At 58.4% G+C, this 25,716-nt stretch overlaps 1 long non-coding RNA gene across 3 annotated transcripts in view; it reads right to left on the bottom strand.

The window, feature by feature from the left end:
• Positions 1 to 25,716, bottom strand: part of LOC150045808 (uncharacterized) — a 72,908-nt gene that overhangs the window by 13,281 nt on the left and 33,911 nt on the right. For all 3 annotated transcript variants that reach the window (XR_016532682.1, XR_016532684.1, XR_016532683.1), the window contains exon 3: positions 2,394 to 2,507. This is a non-coding gene — a long non-coding RNA (uncharacterized LOC150045808). The remainder of the gene's footprint in view (positions 1 to 2,393; positions 2,508 to 25,716) is intronic.

Genomic DNA, 25,716 nt, shown 5'->3' with positions numbered 1-25,716 from the left:
GCGAGGCTGCTACTTTGCTGTTTGAGCCACGCTGCCAGCTCTTTTTGCTTTAGTTATTTTTTTCAGGTCACTGTCCTCCTTAGACAAATCATGAGAGGCAAACACGGGCCTAACCCTCCCCCTGCCGGGCCTGGGGCTTGAACTCAGGGCCTGCGCTCAGGCTCTATCTCCTGAGCCACAGAGCCACACCAAGCTTGTTTTGCGGTTCATTGGAGATAACAGGCCACCCCACTTCTGTGTGCTAGATGGCGCAGGCCTGCGTGTTGATATGAGATCTCTAGAACTTCCTGCCAGACTGCCCCCACCTCCACCTTCGTATGGCTGGCACAGCAGATATGCAATACCACTCCTTCCTCCTCCTCTATTACATCAAGAAGTAGGCACAGGCCGGCCTTCTAACTTCCCCCTCCCCCGCCCGGGAGCCGGCGGTCTGAAGCCTGCCCTTCTATTGGAGAAGCAGAACCCACCCTCTCACCCCGTGGCCTAGTCCCCACCCAGAGCTGCAGATCACCCCCCATCCACTCCCAGAGGTCCAGACGGTCCCCCAACCCCACTCAGAGCTCCAGATCATCCCCATCCACTCCCAGAGCTCCAGATCATCCCCCATGCACTCCCAGAGCTCCAGATCATCCCCCGTGCACTCCCAGAGCTCCAGACCGTCCCCCGTGCACTCCCAGAGCTCCAGACCGTCCCCCGTGCACTCCCAGAGCTCCAGACCGTCCCCCGTGCACTCCCAGAGCTCCAGACCGTCCCCCGTCCAGTCCCAGAGCTCCAGACCGTCCCCCGTGCACTCCCACAGCTCCAGACCGTCCCCCGTGCACTCCCAGAGCTCCAGACCGACCCCCATCCAGTCCCAGAGCTCCAGACCGTCCCCCGTGCACTCCGGCCCACAAACCCTGGTCCCCTGGGGCTGTGGACAGTCACCCTTCTGACAGACTGGCCTTTCCCCAAGGCTGCTGGCCCTGTGCCTGGGAGATGAAAAACGCCAGCAGGACAAAGTCAAGCCACTCTCGTCCTCTTAAAATAAGCAGCGCATTTCTCAGGAAGCCAGAGCTATTTCTAATGTTATCAGCTATGTGGCAGCTGTTTCCAAACCAGCTCTCAATTCTCCAACGCCGTGAATCATCCTCAGCATTGTAAACATCCCCGCTGTGCCCTCAGCTCCCAGGCATCTGGAAAGCCAGTCCTCGAGTCCTGCCTCCAGCCACCCCGGCAGCGCCCTCTGCTGGTCCGTGTGGGAGGCAGGGCCTGCGGTGGAGGCCCAGGGGCCCTGGACCCCTCAGGCCTCCCAGTGGTTCCTGGCCAGTCTCTGTCCCTGTATTTATGATGTTTTTTAGTCGTGCTGGGATTGGTGCTCAGGGCTTTGTACTTGAGGACAGATGTTACACCATGCCACCACGGTTTCTACTCGAGTTACTTTAGAGAACGGGTCTTGCTTTTACGGGGTTTGGGCTCTTTATGTATCTCCCCCGCTCCCTATCGGAAAGGACAGGTACCACCACCACGTCCAGCCACCGCCTGAGATGGAATGGTGGGCCCAGAGAGGAGCGGGAGCCTGGAGGACACCAGCCAAGCCAGGCTCCCCGGCTCCTCCCTGGGTAGAGCCGCCGGCCCACAGCTCTGACCACCATCCCGGGCGCCTGCCTCGGCCACACGTTCTTGTGGAGAAAGAGAGGCAATGCCACCACAGGGCCACCACAGGGGCCACCACAGGGCCACCACAGGGGCCAGCCCGGGCTCTACAACCTGCAGAGAGGCCCACACCACTACCTGCGTGGGGCAGAGGGCTAGGAGAGCCAGGGCGGCGCTGTCCCACAGCCGCCCGTGGAGCGCGGGGCTGCCCGAGGCCACCACAGAGCCCGTATGAACCCGGTCCCCTGGCCTCCTTCCTCCCTGGCCTCTCTTCTCCAGTCGCTTACTAACTGTCACCATCAAACTCAAGATGGAGGCTGGGAACAAAAACACCTGACCTGGGAGCCAAGACGCTAACGCCAAGCCTGTGATTAGAGACGCCATGAGCTGCACCAGGGGCAGAGGAGCCGTCCTCAGAGGGCAGCCAGGAAACGAGACGCCCAGAAAACACCCAGCCTTACCTGTCATCGCAGGGCCTGAGCCTGCAGAGGAGGTACTGCTGGTGGTGATGGTGATGATGAGAGGAGGAGGAGGAGGAGGAGGAGGAGGAGGAGGAGGAGAAGGAGGAGGAGGAGGAAGAGGAGGAGGAGATGGAGATTTTCAAGGCCTTATAAAGCTAGGCCCCAGGCTAAATGATTTATTCAGCTTGGCTCCATTTTACAGGGACAGAAATAGAGAGTTCAACATGTCCCTGCTACATGGCAGACCCAGGTTTGAACCTGGATCTGCCTGGATTCCAGTGGGAATGTAGAGGCACTTACCTTGTCCCAGAGCCTCTCAAACAACGTGTGGGCCGGCACACAAAGCAGTAGAGCCTCTCCTTCCCAGAACTGACTCATTGAAGACAGTTGGCCTAACCAAAGACGGCTGTGAACCTAGGGGGTGCAATGAGCTTTCCCGGTAAGCTTCCTCACCTGCCTCTTGGCTGCTGACGAAGCCGGTGTTTAGGCTCTGCTGGGAACAGCCTCATGCTCACGACACCCTGGGCCTGGCCCCAGGGCCCCCGCGGGTTGGAAGGATCTGGCTCACGCCTCCCTGGCCTGTCCCGGGGTAAGGAATGACACCACCTGACGCTATTCTCGTTTAGCTGGGCTCAGTTCTAGCCTGGCACCTCAGTGCCCAGGGGCGGACTGGCTGCTCACTCAGCCCTGAGGAAGAGACAGATGGGCCCAGCTGCTGCGCTGGGCGCTGGCTGCGCAGGCCTGGGGGAGGCCAGTGGGCTGGGCTGGGCACCTTAACACGGGCCAGTGAAGACCCAGGCCGGACAGTGCTGTAACAGAGCTGGGCTCTTCAGGAAACAGAAGCCACCTGGAAGGGATTCTACTCACCCCAGCCACCCCATCCTCCCCCAGCTGTGTCAGGTCTGTTTCCCTCCCTGCCTCCAGGGCTTCACCTACCACAGCCTCAAACTCCCTGGGCCAGTCTGATGAGGGCCGTTCCCATCGGCCCATGCTCGAGGGCTGAACGGGCAAATCCCTGGGTTGGCCAAGCCGAACCAGGAAGCTGGGGAAGAGCTCCCATAAAAAGACTTTCCCCAGCAAGATGCTATTATTCTCTATTTTTAATATTTGGGCCAGAGGATGCCTCTGGCTCTGGGCTTAGGTCCAGCAAGCTTACTCTTTCCCACCCCAACCCACTTTATTTTTGAAATCTCTATGGAATTGGAATTTGAGTAAGCTCCGGGTTTCAGATTCTCTTGTCACAGTTGGTGACACTCTAGGGTCAGCTGTCAGGTTTAAAGGGTCACTTTCTGGCCTTTCATCTTGCAAAGCTCTTATAACAGAAACATGGGGCAAAAGGGCTTTTCTAAAATAAGACCCCAGAGAAAGAGAGTGTGAGACAGAGATAAAATAAGCTATTCATTGTAATGTCCTTAGGCTGGTATCAGATAAACATACTGTGGCAGGAAGCAAGGTTGTATTGCAACAGGGTCACTGCAGCCACCTGGCCACCTGGCCAGAGCGCTTTCGACCTAACTGCATCACACTGCAATTCATGGCGAGGATTTGGGAAAGAGGGTCAGACCCACCCAGGATGTCAGCCCAGCCATAGCTCCCAGAGCCCAGAGCCTGCGGGAACCCTCACAGCCACCCACCCTGCCCCATCTTCCTCACAGACGAGTCTAAGAAGGCTCAGGCTCACCCTGTCCCTCGCTGCTCTCTCCTGCCACCCAGCCGTGCCTGCCTGCCTGCCTGCCTGCCTGCCTGCCTGCCTGCCTGCCTGCCTGCCTGCCTGCTGGCCGGGCCTCACACCCATGTGTGCAGACTCCCAGCTCTCCCCTCCTCAGGCCACAGAGGGGCACCACCCACCACGGGGCCTGCAGGCTGGACAGAGGCAGGGATGGGCTGGGGAGAGATCCCGAGACCACTCAGTCAGAGAAGCTGTGCTTTTCCTACTCTTCTTCCTCCTGCTTCTTCCATTATCCGTGTTATCATGGATAATCCCTCAGGATCTGCTCAGCAGACGTAAGTGAGGCAATGCGAGTGGGGGGCATACAAAATGGGGCACGGACAGGTTCCCATATCACAAGGCCATGTATTTTGTTTGTTAGGTTTTTTTGTGCCAGTCCTGGGGCTTCAGGGCCTAAGGGCCAGGGCTGGCTTTGAACCGTGATCCTCAGATCTCAGCCTCCTGAGAAGCTCAGATGACAGGCAGGAGCCACTGGTGGCAGCTAAACCTCTAGTCTTTGTTTGTGTTCAGAGGCAGAAATGTAAGCTTCTCCTGCGCAGCACACATGGCGATGCCCCCCACGCCTGTCTGCGGTGTGGACGGGGAGAGGTAAAGCACCCTGGGTGGGGGACACGACTCTCTCCTGACCAGATGCTCAGACCCCAAAGAGGGCTCTTCCTCTCCTCCTCCCCCTCCTCCCTTCCACAACCATGGCCAGGCCCCCAGCCACACGCCTGCAGACACCGTCCGGCCAGTGCACCCCCAGGCCTCACCTGGCTGCCGTGATGGCTGGCGAGCTCTTAGGAGGGAGAGTGGGGAGGCAGCAGAGCAGGCGCCAGCCATGGGAGGAAGCTGAAGGAGAACCAGGCCAGGCCACGCCCCGGGGAGGAAGGCTGGGCGTTGGGAAGGGAGCCATGCAAGGTGGACCGGAGCCTTCGCTGAGGAACTCAATGCCCGTGTCTGCATCTGCACTACATCTGCCAGGGCCAGCACACCCCGGGAGCTGGGCACGACCAGGCCCCGCATCCCGAGCTCTGTGGGCTGCCCAGCGGGCTCAGCTTTTCCCCTGCCTGCCTGAAGTTAGGGTGGAGCCAAGAGGACGCCAGGGCCACCCCCCGGGGTCATCCCCAAGGCCCACAGCCTTAAACGGTGGCTCTGGCTCTGCAGGCCCAGCCGGGGTGCTGAGGGAGCCCCTGGAGTCGCTGCCAGGGCCCTGGTCTCACCAGAGGCCCCTGAGGGTGCAGAAGGCAGCGTGCTCTCCCTGCGCTCCCTCCCCTGCCTGTCCCAGCTGCAAAGCGCACATGGACCCTGGAAAGAGCCCTGCAGGCCCGGGCCTGGATGTGCGTAGGGCTTGGCGTGCCATCAACCGGGCACCACGCACTCCAACGAGCAGAGGGAGCAGACTCCTGCGGGGGTTCCCGGCCACGGCCATCTGCCACTCCCTCTGATGGAGCCTGAGGAGAAAGTCCTGCTCACGGCCCCAGCCTCGGTGGGAACATCTACAACGTGGAGTGGTTGCTGCACTGAGGGTCACTGCAGGGGCCCCGCCTAGCCGCTGGCTGCACCCCTGCACTCAGGGTGAGACCCTCCCCGCCGTACTTCCCCGGGTAGCATTCAACCACGGTTCCAGACGCCCAGGGCTCTGCCGAGGACGGGGTGGCCGTGCCAAGCTGTGTGTCACCGCAACAGCAGACAGCAAGCAGGACGCAGAGGCAGCGATGAGCTGGGCCGCCAGCCTGGCCCAGCCCAGTCCCCTGACTCACACCAGCGGGATCTCCCACACAGGCCACGCAGCCCAGGGCTCCCTGGAGGAATGGACAGCCACAGCAGCGGGCTGGGATCCTGCTGCGATGGGGGGTGGGGGCCTGCACCATCCACATCCCGTGCAGCGCACCCAGGAGGCCTGGCAGAATACTTAATAGAATCAAAGGAAGCGTCTTGGCCCTCACCGTGGTAGCAGGCTGTTTCTTTCAGCCACACTTAGCGACGTGTCTTTGCTCAGAAATGAAAACACAAGCTGCCAGGGTTTGGCCAGGAGATTCCGGCAGGCTCTTTGAATCCCTAACCAGGGCTTGCGTTTGCTTAGGAAGCCCCGCCGAGCACAAAGACTCGGCTTTCTGTCTCAGGGCCACTCAAGTCCACGTGCCACAACCCAGGAAGCCAAAGATGCTGTCTGCATTTGTCCCAGCAGTGACCCAGTGCAGCCAGCCCTCCCCCCACAGGGAAGCCTGGCTGACATCCACCCAGCCACACACACAATTGGGGAGGGGGAGATACCCTGGGTCTAAACTGCCCAGACTCTCTTCATTCTCCCTGTGGTCTCAGCCCACTCAGCAAGGGCTATCAGACTCCTCCAGAAGACAAAGAGAGAAGGAAAACCTTCAATAAAGTATCTTTTATATATATAATACACTGTTATTTACACACACACACACACACGTTTGGGGTTTTTTTTTGTTGATTTTTGTTTTTTTGGCCAGTCATTGGGCTTGAACTCAGAGCCCAGGTACTGTCCAAATCTCCTTCATGCAAGGCTAGGCTCTACCACTTTGAACCACAGCACCACTTCTGGCTTTCTGGTGGTTAGTTGGAGATAAGACTCCCAGGCTGGCTTTGAACTGAGATCCTCAGATGTTGGACTTTGAGTGTCTAGGATTACAGGTGAGTCTGGCGCCTGGCTTGGTTTTCAGTACTGGGATTGGAATTCAGGGTCTTATGCCTGTAGGCAAGTGCTTGCCTCTTGAGCCAACACCGTGTCCTTTGGCTCTTTGTTTTTCAGATTGGGCCTCACACTAACTTGGCCCAGGCTGGCTTAGAACTGTGATCCTGGATCTCCCTGCCCCTAGCTGGGTGGGACCACAAGCTTGCACCACACACCAGGGCCCTCAGAGCTTCACTCCCACAGGGTCCTCCCTGCTTCCTGCTCGCGTCAGCCGACGATGGCCGTGCCTCCATGCTCTGGATGCTCTGGACAGCCAGGCCAGGGCCCCTTGCCCTGGATACTCACAACAGCTCTGACTTTCTGCACCAGTCACGTGTGGTTACAGACTGACGCCTCGGCAGAGGCCACCCTGGCTTCCTCCAGGGCCGTGGTGGACCCGCGCGTCAGGAATCCTTGTCCCCGCCTGTGAGCGTTCGGAAGCCTGGGTTCTGTCCCGCTGTGGCGATCTCCGCTCCCAGGGGCCATCCCGGCCCCTGCCCTGCCCGCAGCTCGGCTTGGAGGGGCTCTGCTCCTCCCCAGCCTCCTCCTCTGCCTCCCACAAGTGTGGCTCCCTAGAAGGAAACTTTCCAAACAGGAGAGCAGCACCCAGGCGGACCGCGGCCTCTGTGAGCTGGTGACCCTGCAGGAGCCAGAGGCAGGCTGGGCTGCCCCACGGCCTTCACGCCCACTGCCAAGCTGGGGCCCCCGCCCACCACTCCCAGGTGACTTTCTAATAACAGCCCAAACCCCAGTGAGGCCAGGACAGGAAATGGTGAAGAACAGAATGTCTGTTTTTAAGAATCGACACCGAACAATATGAAAATAACTAAGTCAAATATCCTGCCAAGTTTAATAAGCAAGGCCAAAGGCTTAAAGTTATAACAAGCGAGAGAGGAAATGTAAAATGAGTCTGAATACTTTTGAGAACAACAGACCTCTGACTATTCAAAGCCATTTTAACTGTTCACACACACCACGAGAAAAGGAATTCTCAGAGTCAGACACCTGTAAAGATCAAAATAGCAAAATCCTCCACACGTCACCTCCATGAATTAAGGGACGGGCGGTGCCCTTAGCGAAAGAGGGCCAAGTCGTGACTTGGTAACTGAAAAGCTACAGGATGCACAGATCACCGCCGCCACCCTCCAAAGCACTCGAGAATGACAACCCTCACCATGGGCCACGAGACACGGCGCCCTCGAGGTGTAGGGGGCTGGCTCACACAGCGTGTACGAGGTTAGGGATTGAAAAGGAGAGAGTGAAATGCCATTGGTTCTGATGGCACTCTAGCCCCCACGGCACGGCCACATGTCCCGGCTCCGCCCCCACGCCAGCCTGCTCTGAAGCGGGGTCCGAGCAGCTCCCATCCATACGTGCAAATTCTGAATTTCTAACACTAGAGAGATGCTGCGTGCGAAACAAGCCTGACTATGCCGGCCGTGAAGTCCCCGCAGTGCGGTCTGTCCGCTGGGGAGCAGGACGGAGCCGTGGCGTGGGTCTGGGAATTCCTTTCACACCAGAACCCGCAGCGGTGCCGATGGCTCCACATTTTTCTTCAAGTTCTACTGATGGGTGGCAAGATTCCTGCTAGGAAAAAAATCCAAAGGAAAAGACGGTCACATCGCTCTGGGGGTGTCAGAGCCCTGAGCCAGGTAAGGGAGGGGCCCTCCTGCCAGGTCCTGCAGGATCCGCCCTGCGGGCGAGCGGACACCCTTAAAAGACCAGACCCCGCCGAGCACCTTCCCCAGCGGTGGGCAGAGCCCCGGGTCATCTCCGTCCCCCAAACTTCCCGGCTGCGTTCACAGACCCGTGTGCAATGCCCCGGGCCTCCACCGGGAAGGGAGGCCGGAGAGGATGAGGTGAAACCAGGCACTGAGCCCTGTCTGCCCGCTGGCTTTGAATACGCCAAGGCGTGTGCGGCCAGGACCGCAGCCAGGCAGAGTCCGCAGCAGACCCCCAGTGGCACGAGTGAGTCAGCCAGCAGTTGAGATTCAGAGCCGCTCCCTGGCGGTCCCTTTCCCACGACAGAAGCCACACCCGGCTGCCATGTGTGCCAGCCGCTCTGGGCCACTGCAGCCGCCCCACTCCTCTTAACCTCCAGGTCCTGTCCTCCCTCGACGCCCACCACACCGCCACACGTCCACTCCCACCTGTGCCCCTCCCCTCAAGTGACCATGTGACCCTGTCACCCTGCGGGCTCGTGGGACCTCATGTGAAGATGTACAGAGAAGACAGATTCTTAAACGAATCAACAGGATCAAGAAAACGAGGGCCGGGCCGGAGGTGGCCTAGAGGTAGGGAACTTGTCCAGCACGCCCAGGTTCGGTTCCTCGACCACATACACAGAAAAGCCAGCAGTGGTGCTGAGGCTCAAGTGGTAGAGCTCTAGACTTGAGAAAGTCCAAGGACAGTGCTCGGGCCCTGAGCTCAAGCCCAGGACTGGGGTTGGGGAGAGAAAGGAAAATGAGGGGAAAGAGGCAATCTTGGAACCGGTAGGAGAGATAAGCAAGAGATGAGCTCAGAATGACAGCTTGACCAAAGGCAAGGCAATGACTTTCTAACCTGTGTGATCGACTCCGAGACCTTCCCGCACAGTCACGGTGTGTGTGCTCAGACTGAACTGCAGGGCTACCACAAAAGCTACAAGCGATACCTAGAAAACAACCGTTACCGTGCTGACACTGTCCGGCTTCCTTAGAGATAATGAATAATACGGGATCCTCAGAATTCGTAAAGAACAATTAAATTCAGATACATTCTTTGCCATTGGCTGTTTCTTCCAAAAGGCTTAAAGGTTCATATCCCAAGTGGTCCACGCATCAGAATGCCACAGTGACCTGTACGGAAGGGTGGTAAACATGATGTGCATGCACAGACGAGGGCGGCAGAAGAAGGAAGCCAGGTCAAGTGAGCGGGAGGGCTGGGGACAGCTCTCCCGGATCTCATCACAGCGGCCACCGGAAGACCCTGCACACACAATGCCTTCACTCACCCGAGAACGAGGACCCCGACCAGAAGTCACACACCAGTGGACAAAGGCCAAGGCCACCGCCACGCAGACCAGGCCATCAAGACCATGGCCACGAGTGTAATTATTGAGACACAAAGAACAGCAGCAGCTGTAGAAGTGGTGGTCCACGGCGCTGAAACCACAGCCACACGTGAAGGAGAAAAACCCAGCGCTGGCGGCCAAACACCTCTGACCGCAAACCAGCCTATGAAGAGAAGAGCCACGGAGCAGGCACCGGGGGACTGACAGCGAACAGAACCGAGGCTACACCAGACCACACGTACACATGCGCCACATACAACACAGAGAAACCCGCCGAACACGCCACACGTACTGCACAGCCCGAGTGCACACACACACACACACACACACACACACAGCGCTTCCCCACAGCAGCTCAGATGCCCTGGGGCTGTATTTGCAAATCTGCTGCCCCCGGAAAGCAGGCGTTTGTCAGAGGGCGCGTTTGTCATCCTCTCCTCCTCTTTATTGTCCCCGCGAGCACGTCATATTCTCCACACAGACAAGCTGCACACATCTGGGTGCCAGGCACATTGGTACCTGTGTTCATGGTTTCCAAAGCTGTTTTCAGAATCTCTCTCTCCCTTCCCTGAGGGAGACCGCGCGCTCTGACTCGGTCTTATCCGTGCTCTGCTATCTCATTGTTTGGAAGAGCCACGAGTGCTTCATTAATCCTTGCTATTGATTTCTGTTCTCGATTTCATTGACTTCTGCTCTTATCTTAGTGGTATCTTTTTTCTCATTTCTTTGGATTTATTGCTTTTCTCTTTATTAGCTTCTGTTGAGCACTAGCTCATTTTTCTTTCTCTGATTTTTCTCTCTTGCTATTTTAAGGTCCTAAGAAATACATTTAAGACTTTATATTTTGTCTTAGTAACTCTCTAGCCATATGTATTCATGTTTATTTTGAACTATTAAGTCCTGTAAATATGCAGGCAAATGTGGAAATTGTTCTGAAGAGCACTTGTATATTCTGGCCAAACGTACTGGTCTTTATTATGTTCCTGGAACAGGGCTGCTATGTGGCAAAACTTCCACAGAGAGCCAGCAGCCAGTCTGACCCGCAAGCATGGACACACAGCGCTCCGTCACCCAGCGCCTGGCACCGTCTGGAGACCCTGGCAGGGCCGTGACCTGCGGCCTGGAGAGCGTCGAGGGCCGGCCGGATCGCAGCCCTGAGAAGTTTGCCCCCAGCTCTGCCCTGGCTCACCAGGACAAAGCACCTGATCTAAATTGAAGTCTGGACGTGGCGCCTGAGACCGTTTCCTTCCTTCCCTCTGCCCAGCTTGGCTGCCGACATCCACGGCATGGGCCACGACCGGGGGAGACAGCTACTGCCCTCCTCCCCGACACCAGGCGGGAGAGCGTGACCCGTGGGTTATGATTGCTGGGTGACAAGCCATGGCATGGATCCTGCAGGGGGATTAATTTTGTTTTCTTTTCATCTCCCAGCCAGTCATCTGGATGTGACACCGAGTCTAACCACAGCCTGTCACGTCCTTATCAGTATTCACTGGCCCTGCATGGGGCCACATTATCTCCCCCAGATGCAGCCTGCGCTGAGTGGATTGCTTCCCCGCCTGTACTGTGAGGCAGATCGCAGGCAGGACCAGCGCTGCAGAGCACATCGTTGCTTCCATGGGGCTGAGTCACGCAGTACAGTCTCTGCAACAGGAATGGCGTGGCTCCGTTCATTTGCCCCTCTGCACATGCACTGGAGCTGCCGCTCTCTGAGGCCCCCTGAGGGCCAGGACGCAGAGGAACCTCAGAGGGGTCATCTGGGCCGGCTCCACCTCCAGCCTGCTTGGACCCCGGGCTGCACTGGGGTCTCAGCCAGACAGCCACCTGGAACTCTTGGCCTGTCTACATCGCAGCCAGTGACGAGAGCTGTCACCCCGTCCTCTTCTTCCACTCTCTGCGGAGGTGCTAAAGGCTGGCCCAGGCTGTGTCTGGAGCAGCAGCAAGTGTGAGGTGCAAGGCGTCTGTCAGCAATTGAACACCCCGCATGAGACACCGGGGTGTCCCTGCATCCCTGCTCGCCTTTCCTTTGTGTGGAGGGAGGACAGGAGGACAGCACAGATACAAGCCCCAAGCCAGAGCCGCCAGCCTTCACCGTGCCCCCCACGACTGGGCGCTCGAGGCAGGAGGCAGTCAGCACACAGCCACCACCCCAGAGGACCTTGGCCTTTGGGCTGGCACCTGCTGTCCCCGGGCTGCGGTCTGCATGGCCGTCACCCTCCTTCCAGTTCTGCACAAGCCAGTAGCCGCCAGGAGACCGGCAGTCCAAGGACTGAGCGATGTGAAGAGCTGCTTAACAATGTCCAGAGTAGTAGCCAAGGCTCTCCATGAACCCAGATGGCTCCCGGGAAAGGAAGCATGGGCTGCACGCAGAGGTTTTCCTTCGTTCGGAGCAGATCCAGGCCGGTTTGTTTCCAGAAGCATGCATCCACAAACCCAGGGACGTGTTGACTCTCCAGAGCCTCCCTAACGCTTCTCAAAGCTGAATTCCTAATTAGGTTTAAAAAAATCTAGGAATGTTCACGCTGGTTTTGATTCAAGACTCAAAGCAGACCTAAGATGCGTGTTTCTGTGTAGTTCTGTCACAAACTGTGACAGAAAGAAAAGAAAGGCAGGGCAGACCCCGGCGTGAGTCCTGAACTCAACCCATCACACAAAGCTCTTCCCCTGGTTCTGAGACACGGCAACTGGCCTGTGACTCCCACCCCTCACGCATGCACACATGCACACACGCACACCCCAAGACAGTGGAGCATGGCAGATGGCAATTTCGACTTCATACTTCCAAAATAGCAAGCCATTGACACACCATCTCCTCTTCTCTCCCTCCAGCTCCCCACCCCTCTGTCTTGGTCCAGGACAGGCACCTCGGGGAAGGGAAGCGAGCCTGTGAATCACAGACACGCCACGCTCCTGGAGCCCAAGGTGAGAAGACAGCACTCCCGGCTCCCCACAGGGCAAGGCTGAGCTCCTGCGCTACCCAGAGGCGGACCAGTCAGAGCAGAACTCACATAACGACCTGGACGAATCCCACGAACCGGAAACGGATAGGTGATTGCATGCCGGCTGTCTGTGAGGACATCGTTACGCTGCCGGTCCTTAACAACGGATCCTCCTTCCCCCGAGACACGCCGCCTCACGCCGATGAGGAAGGGGACATGGGAGGGCAGACTTGTGGGGTCAGACACCCACAGTGACGTCTTCCTGAAAGGCTCCACCACACTGCATGTCTGAGTGTCTTGAGACAGGAATCACTAAGCTCCCCAGGGACACCCTCGGTGGGGTAGGGACGGCGGCCGGGAAGGAGAGGCCCACATGGTTTGAGGGAGCTGTGCTCTGAGTCATCCCGGGACAGCAGAATTGGTCCTTTGGAAGAGGGCAGGGCGGCTGTGGGGGGCAGCGGGGCCGGAGGACCCCAACCCACTCCCCATGTGGCAGAGTGAGCAGGATCCAGGCAGAGGGGTCTCCTCACCTCAGCCCTATCATTCGGATTTCCAAAACTTACCAAGTAAAGCTGGGCCCCTTTCTTTTGATAAAAGTAAGTTTATCCCATTTCAAACATCGGACAAAATCAATCTCCACGTTAGTAAGGTATCACCGTCCTGTCTTCAGGCGGGAGTCATCGGACCACGCACAGAAATGAGGACTGCGGCTGCACCGTGTGGGGGCTGCGGGGCCCGGAAAGCTGGCCGTCCTCTCCCAGGTCACCTGCCCCACGCCGAGCCCCGGACACCTGCTCTTTCTGCAACGCCCCTCCACATCCGAGGCCCAGTGTGGAAGGCGTGACCGACGCCATTCGGCTCGCTCTGCATGCTGGTAACGGAACCAGGGGGACGACCTGGGAAATGCGGCTTCTCTGTAAAGCCAAATGCAAGAAGGGCAGCAGGGTTCAAGTCACACCACTGATGAGGGGTTTTTTACGAGTTCAGCCCAAAGTGTTGTCACCGGCTGGGCAGAGACATCACAAGAGTGCATGAGACAGCCCAGCCTCAACCACTTGGCAGGTGCAGGAGGGGCCAGGGGCAGTTCTGCAAAATCTCCGCTGCCAAGAACACTAGAAACGACAAGCACGCTCACACGTTGCCAGGAAATAAACAAACAAACTGCTATGGAATCACGTGGCACTGTGTATACATCTATGTATGTATTATACAGGGGTTAGGAGACGAAGGTAACTTCAAAGTAGGTTGCAATCAATAGAAAGAATGAGTAATAACGTCTGTGTTTGCAGACACACGTTCATTCTTCAAGCAAGATGTGAAAAGATGTGTGTTTCGCACACAGGTTTCTTTGCACCTGTAGATCTGTTTAGCTCCCGTCTTTCCCTGCTGTTGCTTGGCGTGGAGCTTTTTGTTTCCACGGGGCTCACACGAGAAAATTCTGGAGTTCCACAACACACAATCCTCTCCAGTTTTCTGACTCTCCCAAAGTCCCCAAGAAAATGAACAGCTCCACTTCCCTTCGGCCCCCTCGGGGCCTCACCGCTGGGCGCCACCCTGCAGCTCTGGGCGCTCTGAGGCCACCCGCTGCGCTAGCCTCGGCTAATTGGGCAAGTGGGCAACGTCTGCCGCAGTAATTCTCACTTTCCTGAAGCAGGCCTGCCCCAACACGTCATCTCGGTGCCCTTACAGCCACCGCCTCATAAACCAGAAGCAGACGTCAGCAGGGAGAGCAGGGCTGGGGCGGGGGAGCAGGCCAGGAAAGGCCAACCTCTGCCCTTGCCGCCATGGCATGGCGGGTGGCTCCCTGAGTCTCCCTGAGTCTCTGCTGTGCCGCAGGCTCCGCTCTGCTCTTCTGCTTTCTAACACACACAAATGAGAGGGTGTGATAATTCACAGGATTTAAAAGACGGCTTAGTGGCCCGTTTGCCTTCCATGCCAGTGGGAGACATTTTGGCACACACAGTTCTGTGAGGGGGGAGTGTGCTTTTCCGCCCTTTTTTTTTTAGAAAGGATCTTTCTGTGTAGCCAGGACTACCCTGGGGACTCCATTCTCCCGCCTACCAGTGCTGAGATTACAGACGAGCACCGAGGCTCCAGGATCACCGGCCCGCTCTTTACTTCTCTCCCTTCTCCTTTCCCCAGCCACAAGCATGAGGGGCACACACCACACATGCACACACACATGAGCACACACATGCACACGCATGCCCGCTAACACATGCACATGCACACAGGCACACACAGAGGTGAGAGATGCACTTGTCTTCATTCTTCTTGACAGAGCCGGGAATGGAATCTGGAACTTTCTTTTTAAAATGGAATACTGTTTCCTTAAAATACTTGGAGTTTAAAAATAAATCCCCAATTCATCACCCTCTTCCTGCTGAGGAAAGCAGGCGCAGGCGGCCGGTGCAGGCGGGGCCAGCAGGAGGCTTTCCCGTGTGGTCTGCTTCTCAGCGCCAGATGGGCGAGGCCTCGAGAGGGCCTCACTGGTCCAGCTCATTCCACACTCTGTGGGCACAGGCTGTTTCGTTTTGGAGACTGAACCCAGGGCCCCACACTTGCAAAGTAGGTATTCTGCCTCGTGAGCAATGTCTCCAGTCCTGGGACTTGAACTCGGGGCCTGAGCACTGTCCTTTGGCTTTCTCAGGGATAGAGCTCTACCACTTGAGCCTCAGCACCACTCCTAGTTTTTTCTATGTATGTGGTACTGAGGAATCGAACCCGGGTCTTCGTGCATGCTAGGCCAGCACTCTACCGCTAGGCCACACTCCTGGCCCTATCTCATTTTTTGGTTGATCATTTTCAGGGCCAGGCTGGCCTGGGCTTCCCAAGGGTCAGGGTCAGACCTGGGTGACAGGCACACACCACCAGGCCTCACCATGGTCTCATTCAGGGTCTCATGCTCTTTTATCCTCAGACTACTGACCTCCCCAGTGCCGAGGTGTGGCAAACACCAGAAGAGCTGGCCAGCCACCTCCACGGCAAAGTCCACCCTCACCCAAGAGGAAGAAGGACCAGGAGGCTGAGGTGGTGGCATAAGAGGGATAGGCCCGTGCCCTGCCTAGAACGGCGGCCACAGGGGCTCTGATGAGTGAGATGGCTAGAGCGCCTGTGACTCCAGCATCCACGCACAACGTCCCCCTCCCCAGCCGCCCCCTCACCTGCTCCTGCCGGCCCTCCTCCTCCCCGCCCTCACCCTTACCCTCCTTCCTTAATGCTTCCCCTTCTTATCCTTCCTCCCCGCCCCCGTCCTCTCTCCCCTGCTTGCTTTCTCATATACCCTCAAAAGCACAAGGTCCACAAACATTTAAAAATAGCCTAACACGGAGCTCACGTAGAATAAACTAAATGAGTCCAATTTCTCATGCCTTTCATTTTGAATTATGTGTCAAATATCTGGAAGCATCTGGCGTAAGTGAGGACACGCCGTTTAAAACCTAATTTTCAGAAATTGAGACCTAAGGCAGAACAGTGGAAGCACGTTTATACATATAATTGTGCCTGCAAATCACCCAGGCGGAACCCGGCCCCGCGGGCTCCCGGCCTGGACTCACCCAGCCACGGAAGCCAATTCCCTCCCCGGGCAGGCACGCTGGAGCCGGAGGCAGCAGGCGGCCCGTGGCAGGCTCTGAGCTCGAGGTGAGGCTGGCAGAGGGGTCTGGAGGGGAGCAGGGAAGCTCCGAGAGCTCCCGCTCCGAGGAGGGAGAGACCAAGAGGCCCTGAGGCCGCGGCTGGGCGGCAAGGAACGGAGTGCTGACTGACCAGGATCAGAGCTGACCAGAGCGAGGCGGGAGGGAAGCCGGGGCACCGGGTGCGACAGGGTGTGTGGCTACAAACCTGAGGTCCAGCCTCGCCAGACACAGAGAAGCCACTTGAGGGATGGTGAGGTCTCAGGTGAGGGGGTGGTGAGGTCTCAGGTGAGGGGGTGGTGAGGTCTCAGGTGAGGGGGTGGTGGGGTCTCAGGTAAGGGGGGTGGTGTGGTCTCAGGTGAGGGGGAGGTGAGGTGTCAGGTGAGGGGGTGGTGGGGTCTCAGGTGAGGGGGTGGTGAGGTGTCAGGTGAGGGGGTGGTGTGGTCTCAGGTGAGGGGGAGGTGAGGTGTCAGGTGAGGGGGTGGTGGGGTCTCAGGTGAGGGGGTGGTGGGGTGTCGGGTGAGGGGGTGGTGGGGTCTCAGGTGAGGGGGTGGTGGGGTGTCGGGTGAGGGGGTGGTGGGGTCTCAGGTGAGGGGGTGGTGGGGTCTCGGGTGAGGGGGTGGTGGGGTCTCAGGTGAGTGGACAGCTCAATACAGGTGCTGCCATGCAGGATGGGAGGCAGCCATGCCCAGTGGAGGAGGACGGCGCGGTGCTCAGCTGCGTGACGGAGGCTATGGTGGACCCCTCTCCCTCCTCTCCACCGCCTCTGGGTGACCCTGGCCTGCCTTCCCCCTCGGCTTCCCAGCAAACCTCCAGCGGTGAAAGCATCAGAGCTGCGTGGGGTGCTCAGCCGACCTGGGGCCGGGGACGCCCCGCCTCTCCTGTCAGCTTGAGGAACGCCAGGGGCACTCCACTGGGTGAAGTCACTTTTGTCCTGACCACTATGTCTTTCCCTCCTGCTGGACTTGCGCCCGTCCACCCCCCCCCCCCGGCCCCAAGGCCACGCTCAGCTGCACTCCTGCAGTCCGGACTCTCCCACAACCTTGGGAATCTTCCTGGTCCGCTGGGCCCTGCTGTTCTAGAATGGGCCTGCTGACAGGACAGTGGATTTAACATTAGACTGGGGTCGAACAACTCAACAACTGCTTGTCAAGCTACAACAGTGAAATCAGTTAATGTCAGGTAAGTGGGTGACGGTGACATGTGAACTACCGCATGACCGCTTCGTGACTGGAATGAGTCCAATGGAACAGATATGCGCTGCCGTTCAAGAGGAGACAGAGGGAAAGCGAGGCAGTGACTGCGCTGCAGAGCAGATGCAGGAAAGGCCCGGGAGCCCGGGGCCAGCGTGGAGACCCCGGCGTGGTGCTCCCGTCACCTGGGGCTGGTGAGGGCCACACCGTGCCGGAGGCTCTGCCCAGCTCTGGTCCCCGGCGTGGCTACTGAGCAGCAGAAAAGAACACCACAAACTCGGGAGAGAAAACGACCCTTTTCTACCTGTGCAGAGGGGCGTCCCGTGAGTGTCCACACAGTGGCAGGAGGCAGGAACAAGGCCCACGTGCACTGCGGGAGGCCACGGAGGCCACGTGCGTGTGTGGTGGGCTGAGGTCACGTGTGTGCGTGGTTGGCTGAGGTCACCTGTGTGTGTGGTGGGCTGAGGTCACATGTGTGCCTGGTTGGCTAAGGTCACGTGTGTGGTTGGCTGAGGTCACATGTGTGTGTGGTGGGCTGAGGTCACATGTGTGCCTGGTTGGCTAAGGTCACGTGTGTGCGTGGTGGGCTAAGGTCACCTGTGTGTGTGGTGGGCTGAGGTCACATGTGTGCGTGGTTGGCTGAGGTCACCTGTGTGCGTGGTTGGCTGAGGTCACGTGTGTGTGTGGTGGGCTGAGGTCATGTGTGTGCGTAGTTGGCTGAGGTCACATGTGTGCATAGTTGGCTGAGGTCACGTGTGTGCGTGGTAGACTGAGGTCACATGCGTGCATGGTTGGCTGAGGCCACGAGTGTGTGGTGGGCTGAGGCCATGTGCGTGCGTGATGGGCTGAGGCCCCGTGCATGCATGGTTGGGGGAGAGGGCTCCCTCTCACCTTGGAGCCATGAGATACACCCGGAAGTGCCAGGTGCAGAAAGCTGAAGGTGGCAACATCTGCAGACAGGCTGAACACTGAAATGCCCCTAACCAAGACCGGGCGGCCACACCGGGGCCTCACAGGGGCCTCACGGGGCCTCACTCAGCACGCAGGCCAGCTGGAGTTCTGAGGAAAACTCCAGGAAGTCAACACACTTCCAGGGAAACAATGCAGAGCAGGGCAGACAATGAGGGCCTGCTGAGAAAGCCTGGGCCTCTGACTCCCACAGGGGACACAGGGGACCTGAGACCCAGGCTTGCACTTGAACCTCTCCCTCTCTCCCTCCATCTCTCCCTCTCTCCCTCCCTCCATCTCTCCCTCTCTCCTTCCGTCCCTCCCTCTCTCTCCTCTCTCTCTCCTCTCTCTCTCCTCTCTCCTTCCCTCTCTCTCTCCCTCCATCCCTCCCTCTCTCCTTTCTCTCTCTCCTCTCTCCCTCCCTCCATCCCTCCCTCTCCCTCTCTCTTTCCATCCCTCCCTCTCCCTCTCTCCCTCCATCCCTCCCTCTCTCTCCTCTCTCTCTCCTCTCTCCCCTCTCCCTCTCTTCCTCCCTCCCTCTCTCCCTCAGTCTCTTTCTCTCTCTCTCTCTCCTCTCTCTCCCTCTCTCCCTCTTTCCCTCCCTCCCTCTCTCCCTCCGTCCCTCCCCCTCCCTCTCTCTCCTCTTTCTCTCTCTCTCTCCCTTCCTCCCTCCCTCCCTCCCTCCCTCCGTCCCTCCCCTCCTCTCTCCCTCTTCCCCTCCCCTTCCCTTGGCTTTGCGTCCAGCCCTCCCTCCGCCTCATCTCACAGGGGCCTCTGAGACCCCAACTCGTCCCCACACCCACTCAAGCACAGCTAGGGCAGCCCAGAGCCAAGGACAAATTCCCAAAGATGGCGAGTCCTGCGGCCAAGCTGTCAGATTGGCCAGAGAACACTCTGCCCCCATTACAGACACCAGACTCTCCACACCACCAACCTCAAACCACGACCCTCAGCCCTCGGCCTCTTGAGTGGCTGGGGTTACAGGCGTGAGCCACTGGCGCCCGGCGGGCGCTCACTTTGACTGCTGTCCTCGTGGCGGAGGTTTAAAGGTGCGCGTGCCGAGCTCCTGAAGTCGTGGTTCCACCACTCGTGGGCTCACGAGCATGTGTGGCTGCGCCGGGTCAGGAGAACCCCAGTCCCGGGCCCAGGTGACCACAGGGCGGCCCTGCAGGCACCAAGCCGCAGTCACCGCAGGAGGAACCAACAGCTGCAGGGCTGGCACCTGCCCATGGAAACAAGGCAGAAGACCAGGCCCCAGAGCCGCCCAGGGACCCGACCACGCCACGCTGCCAGCTGAAACCCCACCAGAGACCCCTGCAGGAAACCTCCCCCGGCCTGGGCGTGGGGCCTGGGGTCGGAACCTCAGCCACTGGCAGGAAAATTAAAAGTACCCGAACCCTATTTCTATGAAGGCACCCCTGTAGCTATTTTTAATCCCTTTACATGTCGTTTTATATACAAAATTCCCTTTGTGAGGCTGAAATCACTACTGCACAGTGCCCCAAACAGGAGCCATCAGAGAACCCGTGAGTCCCATCCGTGAAGACCAAGAGCTTACCAGAGAAGGCCTCTCTGCCCAGTCTCAGTGCCAATATGAAGGCCTTGTGAGCACCGGGACCACAGAAATAAAATTAAGAGATTAGCTAAAATGGGCTTAAACCAAATCTCCTCCTCGAAGCCCAGCTTCAGCCAGAGACACGTAGATTTAGGCCCCGGGGACGGGATACCCCCGAAGCCCATGCCTCCGCTGCTCTCTCTCCCTTATACCGCCCGGAGCCTTGTCAACACAGAAGAGAAGGAAGCGCATGGAAGCTGGAAAACAGGCGCAGCACCTGGGCAAGGCCTGACCACCAGAGACGAGTGATTAACGATGAATGAGCAGCAGTGTGTTGTCGTGGGACTGGGAACAGAGAGGTGCCTAATTACATCCAGATCCACCACAAACGAGATCCACCAAAACCAAGCCACCAGCAAGGACTTCTGAGCTTACAGGTGTGAGCCACAGCGGAAGGGGAGGGGACGGTGGCACCTTTTGGGCTCCCAGACGAGAGGGGCACAGGCCCCACCCCCGCGAGCGGTGAGGTTACAAAGTCCCCACTCCTCCTGATGGCTTCTGAATGCGGCATCCAGGTGTGGCCTCCCCACTCACAGAGGCCTCCTCTAAGGACCCTTCTTCCAGAGCTGCTGCTTTGGCTGGAGCTGCGGTGTGCCAGGCACACTGACCTTGGCTGTGAGGCTGGGGGGGTGTCACCCAGGCCTTCCCCCCTCCCTCAGGGGGCATCAGAGACTCTGGAGAGCTCCTGGGGCCTCGAGCTGCCCGCACCTCCCCGACCAGACAGAGAAGCTCTGCAGAGCCTCCCTTCCCCCTTCCCCGAGGACGGTGACTTCCCAGCCCCCATTCTTCGGCCTGGGAGGGATTCACCCAGCTTTCTCTCTAAGGGGGAACGGGGGGGGCGGGGGGAGGGGGAGGCTGCCCGAGGCCTGCCAGGGCTCCCTGCAGCCCGCCCTCCACCCTGCAGGCAGCACCGAGGAGGCCGTGCCTCTGCACTAGCCGATGGATCGCGTGTCTGGGGAAAGCAGGGGCAGGTGAACCACAGGCTCCTGCTGGACGCAGATATGAGAAAGCGGCGGGTGGGAGAGATTTAAACCCCAAGCAGGCAGGGCCGATGCACCGTCAGCATGAGGCAAATGAAGCGATTTCTTTTGCTTCAAACAACTTCAAAAGCTTTTCCCCTGGGAGCCAAACCTTCACGCTAAGCCCGTCAGCGCCCAGCACAGCCTGTGGCGGGGGAGGGGGTGGGGGACGGCACAGACTAGAAGACTCCCCTTCTGCCACTGCAGGATCTAGTCTGTGTCCTACAGGCAGAAAGGACCTTCTCTTTTAGTAACTGCTCCGTGATACACTCACTCAAGAACCACCGCAGGAGAAAGGGGGAGGCACAAGACCAACCATCCCATTTCACCATCTTGGCTCCTTCCCTCCTGGTCTCCTCCCTTCCCCTTCTCCCTGCGAGGTGCTGCTCTCTTCCACCCCACAACGTGCCAGGTTTGGGAGTGCTGCCCAAAACTGTTGGGCCTGGTCCAGAGTGTGGCCTGGTGGTTAAAGTGCTTGCCTAGCATGCATGAAGACCCGGGTTCGATTCCTCGGTACCACATACACAGAAAAGGCCAGAAGTGGTGCTGAGGCTCAAGCGGTAGAGCTCTAGCCTTGAGAAAGTCCAAGGACAGTGCTCAGGCCCTGAGCTCAAGCCCAGGACTGGGGGAAAAAACAAACAAACTGTTGGGCCTCAGGTAGGCCTATGTGAGGCTGTGTGTGACCACGGCCCTGGGCTGTGCTGGCGGCGAAATGAGGCCAGGGGAAGATTGATCCCAATGTCAGACGGGCAGTATCTAGCACGCGTGCGCGGGCGCACACACACACACACACACACACACACACACACACACACACACACACACACACACACACACACACACAGCAGCTCCACCACTCACAAACGTTAAAAAGATAAACTATGATTCAGCTTTTAACACTGTGATCCTGTCATCACAGCAGAAGGCTAGATGCTGGGGGAGGGGGGAAGGCATGAAATCCAACTAACCCCTTCCCCTCAGGCCAACCACCTCATCAGATATTTTCCCGGGGCCCTGGCGGAGGTTTTGCATGAGAAACCCCACCTGTGCCTCTTTCATAGGCTTTGGTACAAAAGCTCAGAGGCAGCATTTTCCTCTTAGCTCTTAGGTGAGTTCTATTAAAAACGCCTCTCACGGGCAGCTGGTGTGGAACCTCCGGCTTGCTTACGAGGCACCAGCGGGGGCAGGCGGGATCCTCCCCCCTCCTCCCGCAGATGTGCATGGAAAGCCATGCATGGCAATGCTGACGCCAGGACCCCAGCCAGGAGTCCCTGGGGAGGGGAAAGGAGCTGTGGAGGGTCCCCTCTTCTCACAGACCCCCCACGGGTGCAACCTGAGCCGTACCTGATGCTCCTGTGCCATGAGACATGGAGCGCCCCAGGAAAGACATGAGTCTCACCAGGGCAGGCCCAGGGCCTCGCCCCGCAACCCAGCTACAGCGGGGAGCAGCCTGGCCGGTGCGAGTGCAGCTCCTGAAGACCGGTCCATGCCTCGTGGCGGACCTGCAGGCCGTGCAGCCCGACTGACCTCCCTACCCACTTCCACTCCTGCAGGCCAGCAGGCCTCTCCCCCTCTAGGCCTACCACACACGCCATGGAGCCACGCACCTGCCTTATCACCTTGGCACTGTGAGCGAGCACAGACAGCAGAGCCCGCCTGCCAGGGGAGCTGCCGGCGGTCTCTGGACCCGCGCGGGAGAGCACCTGGGAAGGAGTTGGCGAGCTCCAGCACAGCCCCACCGGCCAGGCCGCCCCCCACCGAGGCGCCTTCAGGAGCAGTGTGCTCTATCCACCCCACCTCCGAGGCCACAGGAAGCTGGGCCCTCGGGGGTGATCTAAGCTGTCCATTCAGAGACTGTAGGGACAGGGTGGGAGAAGGGAGCAGAGCAAGGCCAGGCACTGCTGTCGCCCCAGAAGAGAGCCTTTCACAGCAGAGCCTTATCACCGGGCCCCCTGGCCGTGGGCCAACCCTGTGCTCTGTGGATTCCGTAAGCTTCGATGTGAATCTTCCTCCATGATGCACCTCACTCCCCTCCTCCTGAGAATCACGTCCACTCTTCCAATGCCGCCTCGGACCATCCACTGAACGAACCCTGGACACACAGGGTCCACTCTGGCTCTTACTGCTGTTTCAGCCCCAGCCCTGCGGACGTGAGGAGATGGACTCGGCTCACCTCTCCCCGAGCCTGTCAGGAGTCCGTGCCACTTCCTGGCGTTGAGTAGGCAACCGTAGCCAGGGCTGACGGCCTGACCCTCCCTGCCCTGCAGGGCACCAGTGAGAACGGAGGTCCACCTGGCTCCCTCTGAGACTGCAGGCCTAAGGCCCCTCCCTTGGTCAATTCATGACAGGAAATCTATCCAGCCTGGCACACAGGCGGCACAGATGACACAGGCACAGGGCAGGGTCACAGCCACATCACCCCATCTTCCACAAAGACCTATGTAGAACCAGCTGGCACCCCCGGGACACCCAGGTCTTGTCCACACATGTGATCCTGGGATGTGGCCTGCCACAGGAGAGGATTCGTAATGCAACAGGAAATGGGCAGGCGTGGCCAGTGCCTGGGACACGCGTCTCTGGGACAGGGAACCGGCTGGCAGTGGCACTGCTCTTGAAAACAGGCGCCTCGGCCATGGTCTGTGAACAGGAAAAGTCTCACGGATGAGTCACGCGAGGAGAATTTTCTTCCCGCTTCCAGAGCTTTGTGAAGACCTGGCGCTCGTGTCTGGGTGAGTTTAAATTTAACTTGGTTGGTGTCTTTTTCTGTTTGTTTTTGTTTTGTTAAGAACAGATGGAATGAGGGACGCCCAGGCAGACAGTGTGCAAACAGCAGCAGACTCTCACACCACGGTGGGTGAAGAAGCAAAAGCTCAACAGTCTAGAGAGCAAGGGCAGCCGCGGGCCGGCTCTCCCCGGTCCAGGCCCAGGCCTCCGTCCCAGCCGCCACCCCGCCCTCTGCACTGTCCTCCCTCGGGCGCCCGCCCAGCCCAGGGCCTGCTTCCACCCACCCAGCACTGCCCTCCTCTCCCTGGCCACAGCACCTCTCCATCTGGAGAGGGATAAGAGCAAAGGGAGGCCTCACAACGAGAAGCAGGGTGTCTCTGTCTCTGTTTCTGTCTGTCTGTCTGTCTGTCTGTCTGTCTCTCTCTCTCTCTCTCTCTCTCTCTCGCACACACACACACACACACACACACACACACACACACACACACACACGGATTCCCACCACAGCCACCTACGGCACACACACTGCACTCTCACACAGAGCACAGACCTGGAATCACACCACCGTGGCACAGGACAGATACAGACGGGTGCCACACCATCACACACGGCCACCTGACACGCGTGCACACACGCATGCACATACATGTGCTAACTTCTCACAGCGCAGCCCAGGAGCGTCCTGCCCCACCCCAGTGCCCCACTCCCCACTCTTCAGCCTCTTGAGGAGCTGGAGGTAAGTTCACCACTATGTCTTCCTCCTCTCCAGGAAGCAGGGAAGAAGTGAACGGACAGACACCTCACTAGCGGTCCTCACAATCGGAGTTAGTAAAGCCACAGCACTGCCCGCTACTCCGTGACTATTTCCCGGGGCCTTAGACTTGGTCCTGAGTCCATGCATGCTGATGTCTTCCTCAACTCTCACTGAGAGAAACACACAGCCTCAGCTCGGCGACCATGTGCGCTGGGCTCGGACCTGCCCGTCTCCCCTGAGGGTCAGCTGCTGGCGTGAGGGCAGCCCGGGAGCTCAACACGGCCCACAAGACCAGGGCTGGCTCTGAGAGGGACAGGAAGGGATCAAAGGAAGAGAAAAGGGAGGTGAGGAGGAAAGGAAATAAAGGACAGAACTGTCAAGGAGGCAGAAGAGGAGCGAGTGATGGGAGAAGCAAGAGGAATTGTGGGGTGCCGTGGGGCTCACAGGGGCTGGCAGCCCCTGCCTCTGCCGTCCTGCAGCTCAGCCACATGCACACAGCCTTCCTGAGGGCAGAAACAAGTGTGAGCTCGCACTGCCTGGAGACGTGGGTTCTCTGAGGTTGGTTTCCTTTGATCTTTTCCTGGACAGCTAAGTGGGGCTTCAAACTTTCTAGAGCCAGGGAGCACTCGGGACAGCCAAGCTGCCACACCCAGGCACCGAGGAGGAAGAAGGGCCCCGACCTCCCCTCCCAAGGCACGGGCCAGGTGTCCCATACCTGGAGACGGCCAGGGGGGAGCCACAGACGCCCTGATGTGGGTGCTTCCTAGGCTGGGCTCTGCCCTCAAGGTCTCCCTGCAGCTGTGGGGGGGACCCTGGGTGGGGGACCCGGGGGGAGGACACAGGGTAGAGCTGCTATGACCTTGACCACAGGACACTCACACAATCCCCCAGAAACCTTCAACCCAAACTTCACTGGCCAGGTAAAGAAAGAATCACATAATTTAAAATGCTGGAAGAGACTATTTTGAATGTCTTCATCATAAGGAAATTATATTAAGAAGATAGATGCATTTCACCAGCTTTAAACATTCACACTATGCGTGCTTGAGTGAAAACACGGCACCAATGTGCGCAGCTTTGTTTTTATGTACCAGTTGGAAATGAAATTTCGTTTGAAAGAAATTGAAAATGTCTTCTGAAAGTACTCAAGTATGACTTCCTTTTTGTGGAATAGTCTGAGAGTGCTGGTGAGACAGAGGCCGGGTTCCACAGGTCAGCACGTTTGCGCAGGGGAGAACCCCTCCTCTACACGCGCACTCTCGCAGCTCTGGCCTCCGCCCTCACACTCCCGGCCTCTCAAGGAACGGCAGTCAGACACACCAGTCAGACAGAAGACAG

The sequence above is a fragment of the Megascapheus bottae genome, chromosome 26 (genome assembly GCF_031878675.1).
Source record: "Megascapheus bottae isolate mThoBot1 chromosome 26, mThoBot2.hap1, whole genome shotgun sequence".
NCBI classification, from domain to species: domain Eukaryota; kingdom Metazoa; phylum Chordata; class Mammalia; order Rodentia; family Geomyidae; genus Megascapheus; species Megascapheus bottae.
This window is presented reverse-complemented; position numbering and strand designations above follow the sequence as displayed.